Source organism: Canis lupus, chromosome 22 (assembly GCF_048164855.1).
Source record: "Canis lupus baileyi chromosome 22, mCanLup2.hap1, whole genome shotgun sequence".
In the NCBI taxonomy this organism is placed as follows: Eukaryota; Metazoa; Chordata; class Mammalia; order Carnivora; family Canidae; genus Canis; species Canis lupus.
Genome location: NC_132859.1, coordinates 4,541,903 through 4,558,438, shown reverse-complemented (window position 1 = coordinate 4,558,438; position 16,536 = coordinate 4,541,903). Strand labels below are relative to the sequence as shown.

Here is a 16,536-nt window from a genome sequence, read left to right as displayed (position 1 = left end):
TCAATCAACACTCTTTTTATGAATAGTAGTAAGAAATTTCAAATACAGAAATAGGATTCTTTAATACTGTGGTTTCTATATCGAGGAAACCTAAAAATATCCTGATCTAGGCTGCCTATCTTAGGCTGACTGTGTCCAACCAGAGGGTAGGCCACAACATTTGCGGAAAGAATACTTTTTCTCTAGGTACTTTAGGCATCGTAGCGTTTAATCCACACAATGACTCTGAAATTCCTATATTGTTGATGCAAAAACAGAGACCTAGAAAGAGGTTAGGTAACTTGTCGAATTCACACCAAAAAATAAGTGCTGAAATTGGGATGCGACTGTAGATTTGAGAACCTCCCATTATTGTTCTGTCTTAACCAGACTTCTGGGTCTTTAGGGTAAATTTCTGAAGAAATTTCAACCACCACCATTAATGTTCATTAAAACAAAACAAAACAAACTAAAGCACAGTTGTGATCTTGTGTCTTTGCTGCTAAAGACCTTTAAATGTTCCCTTATTAGCTAAAAGAGAACAACAATTCTGAGGAGGCTTACCATGTGTGCTCTTAGTAAATGGCTCCAGGCCTGCCCATCTGACTTCAATCCCCACAAACCTCCGTATATACTGTGATGGCTAATTTTATGTGTCAGCTTGATTGGGCTATGGAGTGCCCAGACATTTGGTCCAACATTATTTTGGGTGTGTTTCTGAGAGTTTTCTGGATTAGATTCACATTTGAATCAATAGACGAACTAAAGCAGATTGATCTTCTCAATGTGGGTGGGCTGCATCCCATCCACGGAAGGACTGAAAGGAACAATAAAGCAGAATAAGAGAGAATTTGCTCTCTCTGCCTGAATCTCCCCAAGTCAGAACATTGGTCTTCTCTTGTACTCAGATTTGGACTCAGACTTGAAATTACATCATCAGCTCTCCTGGTTCTCAGGCCTTTGGACCCAGACTAAAACTGCACCATTGGCTCTCCTGGGTTTCTAGCTTCCTGATTGCAGATCCTGGGACTTCTTAGCTTCCATTGCACCGTGAGCCAATTCCTTATAATAAACCTCAATCTGTAACACTCTCTTTCTTATATAATATATGACACATATTATAGTTAACAAAATATTATAGAAGTACGTACATTAGGGGCCGTATCTGCTGAGATGCCAGACAAAAATGAGGAATATGTTATGGGAAACTAGAGGAAGAGCAATCCTAGTCATAAAATGGCAAAGACCTTGCTGAATTTTGTTCGGGGTCTAGTGCTGTTTGGAAGGTAGAATTTGCAAGTGATGAAAGCGGTATTTAGCTGAGGAGAGTCCTAAACAAGTGTTTAAGGTTGGTCCCTTCTGATTGCTTGTACGAAAATGCAGGAAGAAAGAGATGAAATAAAGAAGGAATTATTCAACAAATAGGAGCTAAAACTTGAGGATTTGGAAAAGCTCTCATCCTGCCCCTATTGCAAATAATGAGAAAGTATGTTCAGAAGAGAACACCAAAGGCTGGATTATCACCCAATAAAGAGATGATAGGATTGTATGTGCAGAGATATTGTCAGATTAGACTAAAAGTAAGAGAGACAGAGACAACTTCTAACCAAAGCTACAGGAGTGGGATCATCCAGAGCCATGGGGGCCAGACTACCTGGAGCTTTAAGAGTGGCAACCGCCCCCAAGCAGAGCCACGGGGCAGATATGCTACCGCAGTGGATCCAGAAGGTGAGGCATCGAACCAAACGGAATTAATCTTGAGGCTTGAGATCTGATGGATTTACCTCGCTGGGTACTGGACTCCTTTGGGACCCGTCATCCCCTTCTTCCCTCTGATTTCTCCCTTTTGTAATGGAAATGTTTATCCTACACCTGTCCCACCACTGTATTTTGGAAGCACAAAACTTATCTGGTTTCACAGTATGATATTGTGATTTATAATAAGAAAGGCACATGTGGCTCTCATCCCAGTTTCTGGCACCCAGCTCCTAAAAGCCTTAGAGATATCTGTGATGACAGCGATAAAGGTGTCTCTTATTATGTTAATGACGGAGCCTTTGGACCTTGCCTAGGCAGAGGAGCTGGTTGCCAGGGGAACCAACCAAGAATAGAGGGTTAGAACTCTCAATCCCACCCCCTGATTTCCAGGAAAGGGAGACAGGCTGGAGGTTGAATCAGTCACCAAAGGCCAATGATTTAATCAATTATGCCTATGTAATGAAGCCATAAAACCCAAAAGGACAGGATTTGGAGAGCTTCCAGGTTGGTGAACGTGTGGAGATTTGGGAAGATAGCATGCCCTGAGAAATCACAGAAGTTCCATACTCTCTCCCTATATTTTACCCTCTGCATCTCTTCCCTCTGGCTGTTCTGAAGTCACATTCTCTTATAATAAACAGGTAATCTAGTAAGCAAAAAGTTTTTCTGAATTCTATAAGCTGTTCTAGCAAATTAATCAAACCAATGGAGGGAATCATGGGAACCTCTGATTTACAGCTAGTTGGCCATTAGTACAGAAAACAATCTGGGCTTACAAGGGGTATCGGAAGGGCAAGGGTGGGGGTGGCTGTCTTGCAGGACTGAGCCCTTAACCTGTGGGATCTGATGCTACCTCTCTCTGTGTAGGTAGTGTCAGAACTGAGTTGAACTATAGGACATCCAGCTGATGTCTACGAAGTTGCTTGGTGGTAGCACACACAAACACATCTGCATTGGAAAACAGGTCTCCGAACACTTTTTACATGAGTTCACAGCTGGAGGGAAATTTAGCCTCAGGGTGAATCATGCCATGACTTGGGTCTCCGCTCATGCCTGCTTTAGATGGTATTTAAATGAGAATTTGAACCTCAGGCTTTACAGTTGATGCTGGAATAAGTTAGTACTTCTGGGGATTTGGGGATGGAATGAATGGATTTTGCATGAAAGAATGACATGGAAGTACATGGATTTTGGAAGCCCAGAAGCAGAGTGCTGTGGACTACATCGTATCTCTCCAGGATTCATGTGTTGAAGCCCTATCCCTCAATGTGATAGCTTTTAGAGATGGAACTCTTGGGAGATAATTGGATTTGGATAATGTCATGAAGGAGGTACCTCCATGCTGGAGTCAGTGCCCTAACAGGAAAAGAAGGCTCTCTCTCTCTCACCACCAAATGAGCCTATGTGTGAGGGCAGCCATCTGGAAGCCAGGAGGAGACAGTGTACCAGAACCTGACAATGCTGGCAACCTGGTCTTGGACATCCAGCCTCTGAACCTGAGAGGAATAGATTCCTGATGTCTCAGTCATTTTTGTCTGTGATGTTCCTTGTGGCAGCCCAAGTACAAGAAAGCACGCACCCGCCTTTTAGCCATGGGTTCTGCTATTCCTTTTGCACATGCCACCCCTCTACTTAAAATGTCCTGATCCTGGAAAGCAACAACAGCAATAGCCATGGCACTCATCCTTCAAGAATCCGTTCTAATGCCACATTCACTGTAAAGTTTCCCATGCCTCCCAGGGAAAATTAAATGGTCTTTGCCATCATGATGCCCTCAGCCTGTATGACAGTGGGCAGAGTTCTATAAGGGCAATTCATACACTATTTTTTCCCCTATTTGCTACAACTCTTATAATTCTTTAATTCTTAGGGGTCTGTGCAGTCAACAGTGAGGAGGCATTAATCTAGGCAAGAGACCATGGAGGCCTGAACAATGATTGAGTAGAAGCAGTGGATAGAAGGAACTCGTGCAAGGGAAGTTGGGGAAGTAACAAGCGGTAGGATTTGGCCATTGCCTTTGGAGGGTGTAACAGCTATCACTCCACTTCATCCCCTCTTGCCCTCTATTTTCATGTTCTCCTCCTCCTCTACTACCTCCTTCTTCCAGGGCTTTAAACAAGCAAATCAGAAGCACCTATTAGCTCAGTCAATTAAGCATCTGACCCTTGATTTCATCTCAGGTCATGACCTCAGGGCTGTGAGATCAAGCCCCATGCCAGGCTCAGTGCTGGGGATAGAGCCTGCTGAAGATTCTTTCTCCCCCTCTGCTCCTTCTCCCCACTCTCTCCCTCTTATTACACACACACACACACACACACACACACAGACACACACACAAGCAAATCAAAAATCCAGAAACCTCCTTGAACCCCACAGCCATAGAGTAGCTCACCTTTTAATCTCATTCAAATATCCTAATATAGTAGCCTTCCTCTTTCTACTAATGCTCAACCCCCTGCCATTTGGCTACTGGCCCCACCACCCCATTGACTGGCTTATAAGTGATCTCCTAATTGTCAAATCTGAAGCCTACTTTTCATCTTTTTTTTTTTTCCTACATCTCTCTGTTTCATTGGACTATTAAACTCAGTCTCCTTGAAAATATCCTTTCCCTTGCTCACTGGGCACACTGTAGTTTCTAGCCTTCCTCCTCTACCATCATTCTGTCATCCTATTACTTTGACCACTTAAGGGTTTCCCCAACATTTAAGAGTTCTTTCTTTGGGCGCATTTCTCTCTATGTTCTCTTTACATACCTACCATCTTGGTTTCTTTTTTTATTACTATTATTCTTTTTTTAAGATTTTATTTATTTATTTATGAGAGACACACAGTGAGAGGCAGAGACACAGGTAGAGAGAGGAACAGGGTCCCCGTGGGGAGCCCACTGCAGAAATTGATCCCCGGACCCCAGGATCATGCCCTGAGCCTAAGGCAGATGCTCAACCACTGAGCCACCCAGGTGTCCCTACCATCTTGGTTTCAATCAACATATAATAATGCCCCATCTGTTTCTACCTCTTTTTTTTTAAGATTCATTCATTCATTCATTCATTCATTCATTCATTTATTTGAGAGAGACAGACAACATGAGCACACATGCATGGGAAGAGGGGCAGAGGGAGATATTATCAAGCAGACTCCCCACTGAGTGAAAAGCTCCACACAGAGCTCTATCTTACAACCCATGAGATTATGACCTAAGCCAAAACCAAGAGTCAGACACTTAATGGACTAAGCCACCCAGGAATCCCTGTTTCTCTACCTGTGCTATGCCCCAAGCATACAAGACAGAAATCTGTGAGTCATCCTTGATGCCTTTCTTAACATTACTTCCTGCATAAAATCTGTCAGAACATGCTAATATCAATCATTCCCTTGATTCTTTCCTTCCCTTCACCTCCACCAGAGTTTTTCTGATTCAAATTCCCAAATATTTAAGTCTACTCCTTTCTCTCCTAACTCATAAAGCCTTGATGAATTATTGGAAACTACATCTGAAACTAATGATGCACTATATGCTAGCAAATTGAATTTAAATAAAAAATAAATAAAATTATGTGTCTATTTTTAAAAATTTTTTAAAAGAGCCTCTCTGCTTATCTCTACTTCAGTCTACACTTCTAATTCCTCTCCCTACCTATGTCATTCCCCCTTCAAATAAACCCATCACACAGCCATTAGCACAGCAGGCCTAAAGACAAAATCCAACCATGCCTAAAATTCTGCAATGACACTTCAAAGCATAGGAAAAACAACAACAACAACAATTTCTTAGGATAACATATGATGCTCTCCATGATATGGTTCAGTGGTTTTCAAACTTAAAAATAAAGACCTACAGAAACAGAAACACTTATATTATGACTCATACACATATATTTAGATACCTGAAACCATGCTTACCATTACTATGTGTGACACCAATTCCATTCTATTTCACTTTTAATTGTCAGCCCATATTGACTTGAAAAGCACAGGTCCTGTATCAGCCTACCTCTGAAGTCTCATTTCACTAGTTCCTAACATATATATGATACTCAAGTGACACAATACTGAGTGAATGAGTGAACAATGGAATACTTCAGTGATACATAACAGATAAAGATGATGAAATGTCATTATTTTGAAAAAGCTAAGAGGTTGGAAAGCAATAATTAAGACTTGTCAGACTAAATAAAAGTGAAATTCAAAACCAGGCTGTGGCATCAGTTATCTTTAGCCATGTAACACGTCACCCCAAAACTCAGTGGCTGAAAATAGCATAATTTATTATTTTTCATGAATCTGTGAGCTGGCTGGGTAGCTCCTTTGCTGGTTTCACATGGGCTCACTCACACATTCAGCTGGTGGCTCAGCAGAAAATAAAAAGTCGAGGATGGCTTCTCTCCCACGTCTGGTGCTTGATGCTGAGCCTTGGCTGGTTCTTTGCCTCATAGCCTTTCACCTTCTGGTAAACTAGATCCGCTTCTGACATACAAATTCCAGGGAAGCATCCATGAGGACAAAGGCAGAAGCTGCAAGATTGTGTGAGGCCTGGGTTCTGAATTCCATACAATGTCACTTCCATCGGAATAAATCACAGACGGGTGCAGAGTCTGGGAAAATATCCCAGACTCCTTAGTAACCAGCTTACCGATCCTGTTTCTATCAATCATCCCCTCTATAATCAAGTATTCTCTTTTCCTCTTTGCCCTTTCCACTATGACATCTGTAATTTAAGAATAAAGGGCAGGAAGTTCTTGAATGTGAAGACACAAAGAAGCAGAAAGGGAAAAGGGCTTTTTTAAAAAACCAACTGTCAGTTGAAATCTGACTTAGCTAGGAATTTTTCATGTTGGATTTTGACACCCTTAATTTGGGAGTCCACATCTGAGTTCGGATGCTATCACCTTCTGCAGACAGTGTTTGGTTTGTCCTCCCCTGGGGAAAAGTAAGGCCTTAAGCACAGAGGCAAAAACTGTTTGGGAGGTATATACACTCCTGATTTCCCTTTCCTTTTTAGACTTCCCTCACTCACATTGACCTGCCTGATGTTGTTATATGTTCACGAGAATCATAAGACTTCTTATCTTCTAGACTATCCTAAGTTGGTCTCCTGTAAATGCTGAAGCCACAAGTACAGCCAAGGGAAGTGTGCATCGGCTGGAGCCAGCCTCTCAGCATCTGCTAATTTTGCCTACAGCTGTGATAAAAAAGACAGATTTAGCATAGATCTCTGAAAACCAGGGACAGGGCAAAAGCAAAATGTCTATGCTTGCCAAGTACCTTCACAATGATCTACAGCTTATTAATACTCCCTGTTTCAATCAAAGTCTGTCTCAGTTTCTGAAAATGTTACAGAACCACATCAGAGATGCCCAGTTGTAAATGCCTGGTCCAATATTGACTTTTCCTCTAAATGAATTCAACTACCAAGTCAACCAGTTGAACCTACACTCTCAACAAAATACACACTTCTCTTTTTTTAAGCAACGCATAAAGGGACAATTTAAGGATCTAATACAAGTTTGAATCAGATAGCTTTTATGAATTTAGCTTTCATTTATTCAACAAATATTTGTCATCTTCATTTACTAAATACTGTATAGTGTGTATATATCCTGTGCCAGGCACTGTTCCAAGGGTAAAGGAATACCAGCATGCAAAACAAAGTTCCCACCCTCTTGGCGCTGACATTCTACAAGAAAGACAGTGTGGAAGATATAAAAATAAGTCAGTCTCTTAGATTCTGGTCTCCAGGTGCTTTCAGAGACTAATTAGACAATGAAAAGTGCTATAAGAAGAAACAAAATATTCTTCAAGACTAGATGCAGCAGCAATTATTTCCCAGAGGCAGAACCGGGGTGGGGGGGGGGGAGGATTCAATCAAGCCTTTAAACTGGACTTGAAGAACAGGTAAGACTCACACCTCCAAATGAAGTAGGAAGAGGACTGCAGGACAAGAGAAGAGCATGAGCAAAAATGTAGGGTTGGAGAGTGGACACATAATTCCATGTGGCAAAAGGTTGGTTAAGAAGGAGAATAGTGGAAAGAAAGCTTAAAGAAGTTAAGTTATAGCCCAGTACCAACCACAACCTTTGATGCCTTAAAAAAAAAAAAAAAAAAAAAAAAAAAAAAGATTCCTCACCTGCCATGAAATAGATCATTAAAAAAAAAAAAATTACAAAGATGAGTTTACATACACTGCCCCCACAAAATTCTGATCTTCCCCATGCAGCTTCTGCAATAAAGAATCTGATTCTATTTTGGTTGCCTGACAGCAAACATCTTTTTTTAGTGTCACCTCTTTTTTTTCCCTCTTGACCCCCATCTGGGGAAGCTGATAAGCAAGCCCCACAGCTGCCTGCCTTGGCATCAGCAGGGAGGTTCAAACCATGCAGGAAGCCACAGCCGAGCCCCACCTCCTAACTGCCAGGAAGACCCCAGCCCAGTCTCCTTTCTCTGTTCTCTCTTGTCATTTTGGACCTGCATGGGACATTACTAAAAAATCTTTTCATACATTTTCACTGTGTGTGAGTGTGTGTGTGTGTGTGTGTGTGTGTGTATGTGTGTCATCATCAATCTTGATAATGAACCAAATTTTAGATGGGGCCCATCCTGTATGGAGTGGCTGCAATAACTATTTTTGATGTTCTCTTTTAAGAGGTAATGTCTTTAGGAGCACCTGGGTGGCTCAGTAAGTTAAGTGTCTGACTTCGGCTTAGGTCAATATCTCAGGTCCTGGGATCCAGCCTCCTGCGGGGCTCCGTGCTCAGCGGGAAATCTGCTTGTTCCTCTGCCCCTCCTCCTGCTCCTGTGCTGTTTCTCAATCTCTCTCACAAATAAATAAATAAAATATTTTAAAAGGTAATGTTTTTAAGCAATCCAAAACCTCTGCACTGTTGTATCTATTGGTAAATACAGTATTGTTTGATGCCAAATACAGTCTTAAGCACTAAGGCCATTGGAATTTTAAAATTGTTTTCTCTGTAGTTAAAGATCCACATCTCTTGCAGTTAGTGGAAAGACCTGATCTGATGCTACATACACTCTAAATATACAATAGACACTCAGTGGAAGAATGTTTTAACAATAGTTGTTGCAATGCCCACAGACAGTTTGATAGCATGAAAGTAAATCTGAGAAAAAAAAAAGAGACATGCACTTCCCCTAAAATGAGTAATGATGAGAATTTGAGCAAATTTCCACATATTCAGTAACTGTTTATCAAGCATTTACCATGTACAGTGCACTCTGCTCATGTCCCTGTAGGATGTAGAAACGGGTTTGTGTTTTTCCTGTAGTTACTTTACATGCAGACCTAAGACATGCATTCAAACAGGTGCACCTCAGGTGGTTCATTTGCCTAACCAAAGATGAAATGAATTGATCAATGATGAAAATGAAGTAATTGTCACTTAGCCCATAATGAGTCACTTATATGCAAGCCATTCAAGGGGTATTAGGCTCTATTCTGGAATGCATTTCATGTACAAGTCACTCCTCTTGGAAAACAAACTGCATTGAAATTTCTAAAAGCTGGTAATTCTAGATGATGAACAGCATTTTTCTAAACTACCAAATAAAAGCTATTATGAGCCTACTGACATGATTCTCATAATTGAATCTGTTTGACAGCCATACTCAGAGTATTTTATTTTTGATGGTATGTCACACACTTTTGAAATTTTTCTGGTTCTGTGGTGGAACGAACCAGCATCACCTTTTAAAATATGAAATATTTAAAAATGCCTTTTCTAATAAGGCAATCTAGAAAATAAAATGCCTTTGTTTACAAACATACTGTCAAAGGAGGGCTCTCAATGACTATTAGAAAGAAGGAAGACAATGAGGCTGGACAAAGGAATGGAAGAATGCAGGAATTAATCAAGACATCAGATGTATTCACATAGATGCTCCTGGAGTAATTTGAGTAGATTTTCTTTGAACCCAAAGATATCAAATAGTTATCAAGAATGAAAATGACCAAAAGATTGTGCTAACCCCAACTCCAAACAAAATATAAGCATTTAGAGAGAAGCCTAAATAATATCACCAGGCTGTGTGGTGATACAAGAGATTTATTACAGAACTGGAAGTGAAACCACTTAACTTAGTCAACTGCCTTGATAAAAATGAATATTATCAAATTACTTATGAAGTTTCCATGAGAAGTGGTAAAAGTTGTCAAAACCGACTCAAGCCAATTGGCACATCATAGACACTGAGCTGACACAGGGAAAGCAGGTAAGGGACATGCCATTATCCCTTCTGTGGGGGAGGAGGATCTTCCTCTGCCCTTTGATCCTTCTATATGGATTTAGAATCAAGTTGATATGAGACAGATTAGCAAGAGAAAAATCAAATTTAATAGCATACGTAAGGGGAATCCACACTGACAGAAAGTTCCAAAGACAATGAGGCAACGTAAAGCTTCTAGGAGCTAAGGAGAGGAGTCAGGACAGAGGATACAATGGAAGGCCATTAGCAGGAAGGTGACAGGAGATGTTCTGAAAAACACAGGTTGCCCTATTCTGTAGGCAAGTTTCTTAGGTAAAGATGAGTTTGTTAAAAGCTCTCTTCCTGGTAAAAGCTCTTCTCTCCAGTGTAAATTTAGGCAGTTGAGAAAAGAGCTTTCCCTGCATCTGCTAGGTTGTGATGACTTTTAAATCAAAATAACATCCATGCCAAAGTGGCCCATCTGGGGCAGCCTGTGCTTGACCCCTATACTTCTGTTGGCAGTGATAATTCCAAACATGAAATATCGCTACCCATTTCAGGACAAATCTTTTTCTACCGTGGACACATTTTTCAAAAGAAATAATAATCCTTTGACAAAAGCTTCCATAGTGTGGAAGTGTCCATGACAAATGGTTCTCAAAGGAAAAACTAAGTGTCTGAAAGAAGGAAGCGTTTGCAGAAAAGCACTGACTTTCTAAAGGAACTAGGGTGCAGATGTATAAATGCTTTCTCGTGTCTATAAATTATAGAACAGAAGAAGCCACATTTCTTCACATCATTTCAGAGCCAGTAGTTCCTTCCGAGTAGGCCGAGAACGATCTTCAACTTGTGTAAACTTGTGTAAGGGACCTCAAAGTCAAATATAGACAAAGAGGGAATGCTGGCTTGGTGCTTCAGCCTTTAGGCAACAGTCAACTCACAGCCTCAAATTCATAAAACATTTTTTCAACAAATACACTGTTTACTATGTATTAGGTTCTGTCCCAGACATTTGGAACACATCCAAAAAACAAAATGAGGAAGATCTCTGAATCAGTAGACTTTCTCACTTTGATTTCTACAGCAGTCTTCCCACTCTCTGCAATGACTATTTCCATCTCCTCAAACTGCCAAGCCCCTCTTCCTCTCATGCGGGAAATCACTTCACCTCCTATCTCTCAAAACAATTGGAAACCATGAAATATAAACTCCCTCAGCTTCCTGCAGCTAAATCAGCTTCTGGACCCTCCTTTCCTCTCTGCCTGTTACAAATCTCACCACTTTCAAACTTCCTGGAATCTTAGGCTATCAATTTCCCCTCTTTATCATGTGCCCTAAATAACTCCTCTCTCTCTCTCTCTCCACCTAATCCTTTATTATGAGCATTTATGCTTGATCTAAGCTGGAATCCCCTACTTAAAACATACACACCCCAAGGTCTACATCGCCTGTAGCCACTGGCCTATCTTCTCCCCCAACCAAACTTCTTTAAGATGGTACAAAATCCTTTCTTCTCAGCTTCTTTATTTCACCAGTCTGTGCATTCCAATATACTCATTGCCCTCTCCACACCACAAAAATTATTTTTGATAAGGCCATCAATGACTTTGATGCGACTAAGTCTACTCAACACTTTTCATTTGCCACCTTATTTGGGAATATTGTTTGTTTGTGGATTATATTCTGTAAATATATTTACACCTTGAAATTCTCTCTTCCCTGGGCTTCGGTCACATCATGTCACCTATTCTGATTTACCTTCTCCTACCTCTCAGCCTCTCTTCAAAACTTGCTTCCCTTTCCCTACTTATTCTTCAAATACTAAAGATTTTGGGAACCCAATACAAAACCTTTATCTTCCTCAAAGTCTTCTCTCTCCATCTGGTGAAAATCACTCCCATAGTTTCAAATGTTATCACTCTTATAATGGCCTCAGAAATTATAGATCCATCCTGACATTCTTTCTCAACTGCAGAACTATATTTCCCATTGCTAATTTGGTGTAGCCTTTTGGCTACACATAGACTCTTAAATTCAATGTGTCCAAACCAAAGCCACAATCTTTCCTATAAAACCTGCTCTTTATCTGGGGTGCCTGGGTGGCAGAGCCAGTTCAATATCCCACTCTTGGTTTCAGCTCAGGTCATGATCTTAGGGTCATGGGATCAAGCCCCGCATCGGGCTCCACATTCAGTGGGGAGTCTGCTTGGGATTCTTTCTCTCTTCCTCTTCCCTTCCTCCTTCCACTCCTGCTTGTGCTTTCTCTCTTTAAAATGAATAAATAAATCTTTTAAAAAATTTATATTATTTATATTAGGTTTTATAAGTTCCTTATTTATTTTGGATACTAACTCTTTATGGGATATGTCATTTACAAATATCTTCTCCCATTCAGTAGGTTGCCTTTTAGGTTTTTTTTTTTTTTTTTTTTTTTTTTTTTGGTGGTTTCCTTTGCTTTGCAGAAGATTTTTATTTTGATGTAGTCCAAATAGTTTATTTTTTTCTTCTGTTTGCCTTGCCTTAGGAGACATATCTAGATAAATGTGGCTACAGCTAATGTCTGAGAAACTACTGCCTATGTTCTCTTCTAGGACTTTTTGGGTTTTAGCTCTCACATTTAGGTCCTTAATGCATTTTTAATTTATTTCTGTGTCTGGTGTAAGAACAGGGTCAAGTTTCATTCTTTTGCATCTGGTTGCCCAGTTTTCCCAACACCATTTGTTAAAGAGACTATCATTTTCCCATTGGATATTCTTTCTGCTTTGTCAAAGATTAACTGACCATATTTGTGGGGTTATTTCTGGGCTCTGTATTTTGTTCCATTGATCTGTGTGTCTATTTTTGTCCCAATACCATACAGTTTTGATTACTACAGCTTTGTTCATCTTTTTCAAGACAGCTTTGGCTCTTTGGGTCTTTGGTTATTCACACAAATTTTAGTATTATTTGTTCTGGTTCTGTGAAAAATTCTATTCATATTTTGAAAGGGATTGCATTAAATCTGTAGGTTGCGTTGGGCTACAAACATTTTAACAATAAGAGTCTTCCTAGAGACTCTGGTCTCCATCCAATCCTTCACATTACAACTCAACTCTTTTTTCCCTTTTAAAATACTGTTGTTGTTTTTTTTAAGACATTGTCCTATATAAACCTATCAATAGCTTCACAATGCTTTTAAAATGAAGACAAAGATCTTCATCCGTTCTATAATACTCAACTGCTTTTCTCCCCTCCTTGCTGAACTCATTGTAGCCATAGAGGAGATCATCCTGCCTCAGAGCCTTCAGGCATCCTTCCTATTTCCATGCAAAGCTCTGTTTCTACCTCTTTACCTCATTCATTCCTAATCAGCCCTCAGCAAAAATCCTACATCTCGTACAGCCTTTAATTATTTACCTAACCTCTCTTTGCCTCAGCTTTCTTATCTGTGAAGTGGAGTAGCTGTGAAAATAGAGTTTACAATTACAATTACAATGGGGCCTGGGATATACTGAGCCCTCAGTAGATGCTAGCATCATTATATTATTATTACCTTCAGTGCCATAATTATCTTGCCTTTCAGGTAGGCCTTCTCTGATTCCCCACACTATATCAAACCTCTCACCATACACTCTCATTACACCCCAAGCTCTTCCTTCATTAAATTTAACTCTACCATGATTATTCAAGTATTTATATAATTTCCCACAAAACTGCAAGCTCTATGAAGGCAGGTACCGTATTGTCTCATTTATCACTGCCTAGGTAAGTCCAGTGCATATTTGGCACATAGTAGGTCCACAATAATATAAGGCTACATGAATGAATAATTGAATCACACCCCGTTAATTTATTTTTTGTCACAAACACTTGCGACACTCATAGCCTATTGCTAAAATTGACTTAACCTTCTTGGGTAGTGTCAGAAGAAGTAATTTGTCTCCTTGAGTCCTATAATGGATTGAATTATGACCCCTAAAAAGATATGTTAAAGTTCTAAACTCCTGGTACCTGTGACAGTAACTTTACTTGGAACTATGGTCTTTGCAGATATAATAAAATTTAAGATAATGATCATTAGAATGAGCCCTAATCCAATATGATAGGTATCTTTATAAGAGGGAAAATTGGACATATACATACAGAAGAACACCTTGTGAAGACACAGATATAGATAGAAGATGCCATGTGAAGGCATTAGCCGAAATTGGGAGTTATGTTGCCACAAGCCAAAAAACACCTGGAGCTAACCAAAGCTGGAAGAGGCAAGGAAGGATTCTCCCCTAGAGGCTTCAGAGGGAGAAACACTTTGACTTCTGGACTCCAGAACTGTGAAAGAAGACATTTCTGTTCTTTTAAACTACACAGCTCATAGTCCTTTGTTATTGAAACCCTAGGAAACTAATACAAATATTTTAAAAAGTAATCAGAGGCAGATAAAATGAGAGCCTGAGAAGTGATCAAACAACAGAATCATCTCTTTTGGTCCTCAGTGATCTTTCTTGCCTTTTTCCCATCATACCTGAGAATCATTGCACCAGTGGCCCAGGCTATCTGATAAATGAGCCAATTATGGAGCCCTCCAGGTCCTGCACATGGCTCACTCGGCAAGGAGGAATTTCCAGGGAGAGCAGCAGTCCTGGCAGTTCCTTGGAGGATGTGCAATCAATAGATAAGGATAGACTGACTCTGAAAAGGCCATTTTCAGTAAGATATTTTGGCCATTGTTTGTTCCTTAGCTGAAAAAGAACTCTGTCCTTATATTGCATTTCACACAGCTAATTATGGAATAACTAATTCAATATCAAAGAGTATTCTTTCTTTTCTTAAGTCAGTAAGCCATGATGAGTCTGAAAATGCTTAAAAGGCCAACTCAGAGAACGGTGTGTTTTCACCTGTGCTTTCTAAAGCATGCAGCAATAATACGCATTTAGTCAATTGGTGGAAAGAAAGTATTTGTCCTGTCAGCTTCTGTATGCTCAGTGATTACAGAACTGCCAACATTATTATTCCTGCCAGTTCACACAACTGCTTGACAACCTCTTATCCATTTGCATTTTTCAGTGATTTTCCAACAGCGTAATTGGGAAGGGAAGCTTTAAGATTACACAAAAGTGGAAGGCTAAAGAAATCTATGGATGCTGTCTGTATTATTTTGAATTATTGTAGCTGCTGTCTTGTTACCACCAACAGATCTGAATTCAAATACAATCAGAGTCATTTGTTAAGTATGAATAAAAATGTAGTATATGTATTTTGATAGGCTTGGCACAATAACATTAAAAAAGGTGATCTTGTTATTTCTACCAAAAAAAAAGAGCATTAGAAATATTCTTATGATATCTCTTGAAATATTTTTAATAAAATCTTCATGGTATTTGCATTATTAAAAGAACAAAATATTAGTTATTTAGAGTTAAAATTTTAGAGATTCTTTTGGTTGAACCTGATATGAACAAAATATTTAATGATAATAATTGAGTGAACTTCAAAACTCCACAAGGATTCTGACAAAAAGACATTTCCATCCTAAGAAACTACTACATAAGCCACTTTCATCAGTATTTTCTTCAGAGGTCAAAATATATATTCTCCTCAAAAGAATAGGATTCTGAAAAAAATAAAAATAAAAGCACTTATTCTTCATGAAAACATAATCTTAGAAAAGTAAAATCAGTCCCACCAAATTTACATAAAATTTGGCCTTACTTGCAATTCTATTATCAAGTCTACAAAAGTGCTTGGATGTTTGGACTGGAAAACTACATTTGTGAAAGCACAAGGGGCTCCAGAGTAAACCCCAGAGGGTTTACCCACCTCTCTGACAACTGATCCTTCTTACCAACTTTCCACTGCACAATTATCAGTATGGTGGTTCCTTGTGAGGTCATTAATTTATTAAAACATATCTAAAAATCTAACTATCTGTAGTTAGAATAAATAAGCGATAATAGAAACCAGTTTTCAAATGTAGACAGAACCTGGTATAATTAAAACAAAAATATTTTTCAGGGAAGCCCGGGTGGCTCAATGTTTTAGCACTGCTTTTAGCCCAGGGCGTGATCCTGGAGTTCTGGAATCGAGTCCCACGTCAGGCTCTCTGCATGGAACCTGCTTCTTTCTCTGCCTGTGTCTCTGTGTCTGTCATGAATAAATAAAATCTTTAAAAAAATATTTTCAAAAAGTCAAGAAAATTCATAGTAGTTTTTAAATCTGTTTTCTCAATCCTCAGATTAAAACAACAGTGATTGTCATGTCACTGCACTAGATTATCTCAAAATTACCTCCAGTCAATAATAGCTACCAATTATTGAAGGCTTACTATGTTTCAAGAATTGTGTTAAGCACTCAATCATTATCTCATTCAATTTTCACAGCAACACTCTGTGGTATTAATAAATCACAAATTATTGATACAGCCAGAAAGGTTATTCTCTCAGTCATACTTCACAAAAAAAAAAAAAAAAAAATGGGGCCAGAATTCTAAATTAAGTTCATCACAACTCCTCTTCTGCACTGTAGAATATCATATAGCCATTGGTGTGCTAGAGCTGCCCATATGGGCCTATGCCAATTGTGAATATCCAGCTATCTTGCAAGTCAGTTGTTAAAATCTGG

The 16,536-nt window shown here is 39.4% G+C and overlaps 1 long non-coding RNA gene across 1 annotated transcript in view; it reads left to right on the top strand.

The window, feature by feature from the left end:
• The first annotated feature begins 2,066 nt into the window (after positions 1 to 2,066).
• LOC140613806 (uncharacterized) overlaps positions 2,067 to 16,536 on the top strand; it is a 49,350-nt gene continuing 34,880 nt past the window's right edge. Inside the window, exon 1 of the long non-coding RNA XR_012014697.1 lies at positions 2,067 to 2,378. This is a non-coding gene — a long non-coding RNA (uncharacterized lncRNA). The remainder of the gene's footprint in view (positions 2,379 to 16,536) is intronic.